At 37.2% G+C, this 4,994-nt stretch overlaps 1 long non-coding RNA gene across 1 annotated transcript; it reads right to left on the reverse strand.

Annotated features, from left to right (window-relative positions):
* Window positions 1-441: 441 nt before the first annotated feature.
* On the reverse strand, window positions 442-4,619 carry LOC118764583. The gene is made up of 3 exons (XR_005000401.1): window positions 4,593-4,619; window positions 1,247-1,248; window positions 442-539 (listed from the first exon to the last, which is right to left on the reverse strand). It is a non-coding gene; the product is annotated as an uncharacterized LOC118764583 (long non-coding RNA).
* Between the last annotated feature and the right edge of the window lie 375 nt (window positions 4,620-4,994).

Here is a 4,994-nt window from a genome sequence, read left to right on the forward strand (position 1 = left end):
ATTATTATGTGTTTTACCTTCTTTCTTCAAATTTTCTTCAGTTTCTCGCCGAGTGTTTTCCATACATCTAGGGCAGAGAAGCTCATTGTATGCATTCCCAGATTACACGCGGAAATTCACAGATAAAATGTATATTTAAAAATTAATAAATAAATAAATTCATGGATGGATGTTGTTTACACAACGATAATGCTCTTCTCAGTACATGAGCCGTTCCAGTTAATACGCTTTTCTGCACTTCCTGTAGGGATGGCAAGCCTGGAATCACTTTCAAATAGGTTTCAGTACCTTTTTTTATCATTCCTAGAGATCCTACAATTGCTGGTACTGTAGTCGCCTTGAGATGCCTCAGTTTTTCAATTTCTATTAACAAGTCTTTATATTTAGTAATCTTGTCAAATTCTTTCGCCGCTATATTGTGATCGCAAGGAATACTCATGTCAATTAATAAACACATCTTTTTTGTCTGATCTTTTATTATAATATCCGGTTTATTAGCTTTTATAGTCTTGTCGGTCCGTACGGGGAAGTTCCATAGACTCGACACATTTTCTCCCTCAGTCACAACTTCAGGATGGTGTTTATACCATTTGTCAGCGGTTTTGATTTTATAATGCCGACATATTGTCCAATGTAAATACTAGCCGTCTCTTTCATGTCTTGCTTTATATTCTGCAGGCGCTAAGGCTCTACACCCTGAGATTAGGTGGTCTATTGTTTCAATCTCATCGTTACAGAATCGGCCTTTTGGGTGAGCTCCATTTTATATCACATTGGTTTGGTAGTTCCGGGTTAATAAGCTTTAGTTTTGAGCAGCTAATATGAAACATTCACTCTCTACTTTTAGCCCTGAACTTCGTAACCATTGGTGCGTGTGTTTCTGGTCGACATCAGCTTGTTTGCTACGGGCCACATACTTGCCATGGAGAGGTTTCTGTTCCCATCTGCTAGCTAATTTTTCATGCGCTTTGCAATTAATTTTCTTTTCTTTGCAGCTGCAGTTGGTGCATTTCCTTCAGCCTGCTCAATCTGGTGGGTATCTAAGAGATCAGCAGCGAAGTTTTTGCTCTCTTTGAGAATAGAGTGAAGTTTTTTTAGGTCTTTCATGTTTTTCAACAAGTTTTAGCATCCAATCGTTGGTTGCTTCAAGGTATTTGGCCAGTCCGATTGTGGTGGTTTTGTATGTAAGTTCAAGCTGGATCAAACTTCGTCCTCCCTGAGCTCTGGGAAGGTAAAGACGATCCACGTCTGTCTTTGGATGGTGTATCTTATTACAAGTCAGTAGCTTGCGGGTTTTTCTGTCAATTTTCATTATTTCACTGATATTCCAGTTAAGCACATTGAAGTTATAAAGAACAACTGGGACTGCTAAGGAATTTATGGCCAACACCTTATTATATGCATTCAGCTCAGACTGCAGGACTGCTCGAACATTCCTTCCTAACCTTGTCTTTCATGCTTGCATGCTGGATACCAGAGCCTTCATTTATTCCTAGGTATTTATAGGTTTCTTCCTGCTCATGAGGCCCCTGTATGAAGATTAGTGGTTAATGTTTTTCTTTCTTTTCTTTCCTTTTTTTAATGAAAACTTAATAATAATTTAACTTTACTTGAAAAGAAAATTTCTAACAGTACACCGAATCGTTTGTCCAATGGTTATACAGGAAGCGCGCCCGTCAGGAGGCTGCCAGCCTGATGGCGAAAAATTTTCAAATGGCAGAATATCTTCCACGAGTACGAACCTGGAAGGTCACTTAAACGGGATTTGTCCCAAATTAAGCCCCCAAATTTCACCACCACAACGACCAGAAAATCAAAAATCTAAAAGAACTAAATGGAACCGGGAAGAATATAAAGAAGTAATATATGCTTATTACTTTGCATTAAGTAGGCCAACCCAACAGAAACACACTGCAAACTCCTACGGAATTTGGAGGAGCCGGAATCCAGCTAGCAGACCAAACCTGGATAAAAACAGATTAGCAAATGCTAGAAGAGATATCTTCAGAAATACCAGACTCACAGATACAGAATTAACCTCTATTAAAAGAAGTGGTAGAGAATGACCTAAATGTAAGTCAGGAAAGAAATAACGAAGCTGAGGAGAGCAATGTGGGGCCACAAGCATTTACTGAAAGACGACCATCTGCCGAAACGACTCAAGATCCTGAAGAAAAAGGAAAATATAATGATCCTAGAAAAACAGCCCGGAAATAATGTCGAAACAGAATTTGAAGACCACATGTTTGCTGAACAACACTGAATATCTATCATTGAAATAATGCAAGAAGTTCTGAATGAGCTTGCAGTTGTAGGGCATACAACTATGAATGATAGGGAACCACTCCATAAACTCTCAAATGCACATCAACATAAAACACAAATAAAATTGGCAACTGCGTTACACAAGAAATCATACAACAACTAAAACCCGATCTTAATAAATTAAATGAAATTATTTACTCTGTCGCTAAGGTAATCGAAAGACGCTGTTTAACACCCCAAACCCAACAATACCAAATTCGAAAAGAAAATCAAACTGGAGGAGTAGAATTAAAACTGAAATTGAATCATTGCGCAGGGAGATATCAATATTAACTGAGCTAATTTCTGAAAATGATGTAAGATCAAGAAAAGGCAGGAAGATTGTGAGAAAATATGGACACTCAACAAGAGAACTAATGTCAGCGAAAGAAACACTTAAACAAAAAGTTCAAGCAAAAGCTCAGAGAATACGCAGATTTGAGAAAAGAATCAAATTCTACAAACAAAATAAGATGTCCAAATCCAATGACAAATCACTTTACAGGGAAATAGGGAAAAAAAGTAACCTCTGAAAATCCACCCCTAATGGAAGAAGTTGAAAATTTTTGGAAGGGGATCTGAAGTGATGAGAAACCATAGAATGAAAATGCAGAGTGGATCAAACGCACCCAAGATGACTACAAAAACCTGCAAGAACAGGTATGGGAAGACATCTCAATCGCCGACCTAAGGAGAGCACTTACGAAGGCTCATAAGTGGGACTCCCCTGGTATTGATAGAGTACCAAATTTCTGGCTCTCATCACTCTAGTCCGCACACAAGATGTTAGTAATACTATTTAATAGTATTAGGAAAGACCCGGAAAAAACTCCTCATTGGATGGCAAATGGTATTACTTACCTCCTCCCCAAAAATAACAAAACGAAGACCCTAAAAACTACCGGCCTATAACATGTTTATCTACTACCTATAAGATTTTGACATCTATTCTAGTAGAGAAAACATATACGTTTATGGAAGAGAATAACCTTTTTCCCACAGAACAAAAAGGATGCAGACGAGGCTCTTCAGAACTGCCATAACAAGCGCAGATATCTCAGCTCTTCATGGATTGATTATAAAAAAGTCTTTGACAGCATACCGGATTCGTGGATTCTGAAATCGCTGGACATTTTCAAAATTTCTCCTGTGATTTCAGATTTTTTAAAGTATAATATGTCACTATGGAACACAAAGCTCCAATTACATCATTCTAATGGAGTATTGCGCTTAAACAATATTAGCATAAACTGTGGAATTTTCCAAGGTGACTCACTTAATTTTCTGCATAACACTAATACCACTCTCAAGTGAACTGAATAGAACAGGATATGGCTACAAAATTGACAACAGGAAAATAAGCTATCTATTTTATAGGGATTATTTAAAGCTATATGGCAAAGATGATGAAGAGCTTGAAGGATTATTACATACTGTGAAAGAATTCAGTGATGATATCGGGATGGAGTTTGGCATTGAAAAGTGTTCCAAAGTCACTTTTAAGAAAGGGAAATTGCATCATCATCATCATCATCATCATTATTATTATTATTATTGAGTGAGAGAACAGTGCATGCCATCAAAGTGACACTGGGGTAAAATATACGAAGCGCAGCATACACATCATGACTACCCGTCTGGTAAGGGTACGCTAGGCACATGCATCACAACCATATGTGCACCACATGGTGATCTCATATCAAGATAAACAGTGCATGACCTTGCAGGTGGAGCCCATATAGAATTTTCTTCTGGTCGAGTAACCCATCCCGCTCAAAATGTCCCTGAATAAGAGTTGTTTAAGGATGTTGAACGAACCACCCATGTTTCCAAAGGTGGATTATCCAAACCTCTAAGATTTCCTTTCATCACACAGCTATGATGCTCCCTCACTACTTCTGCTCGTGATCAGAGATGTACATATCGTCAGCCACTAACGGACACGCTCAACTGGTTATGGTCAAACAACTGACAAGAAAATCTGTGGTATTGAGCAGAATATTTGCTGTATCCCATCTTTTATACAGAGACAAAACAATGTACATGATAACACTTCCAATGAGCTAAGATCAGAAGCCACGAGAGCCACTGTCTGGTACTGCATCAGGGCAGATTATTATTATTATTATTACTATTACTATTATTATTACTATTATTACTACTATTACTATTATTATTACTATTATTATCATCATCATCACCACCACCACCACCACCACCACCACCATCATCATCATTATTATTATTACTATTACTATTACTATTACTATTACTATTACTACAACTACTATTATTATTATTATTATTATTATTATTATTATTATTATTATTATTAGTAGTAGTAGTAGTAGTAGTAGTAGTAGTAGTAGTAGTAGTAGTAGTATGATCATTATCATTATAATTATTATTATTTAACTATTCAACATTTGGTAGATTGAGGCTAATTTGGTGGGGTTTTTTCCTCATTATGATAACTAAGATGTTTGCTTTTATTTCTTTCTCGGTTTGAACAGCCATATCCCAGATGATTGTCGCTTTGTCGTTGTCTTGTACCTTATTTGGCACATCCTTATACTCTCTAGTGTCAGTTCTACTGTTGTGATATTGGCATGTTGCCCAGAGGATATAACTGCTGACTTTATCTCTATCTGTATATATATTCAAATTTGGCACGAGACGCTGCGGTCAAC

This window comes from Octopus sinensis, linkage group LG8, assembly GCF_006345805.1.
Source record: "Octopus sinensis linkage group LG8, ASM634580v1, whole genome shotgun sequence".
Classification (NCBI taxonomy): domain Eukaryota; kingdom Metazoa; phylum Mollusca; class Cephalopoda; order Octopoda; family Octopodidae; genus Octopus; species Octopus sinensis.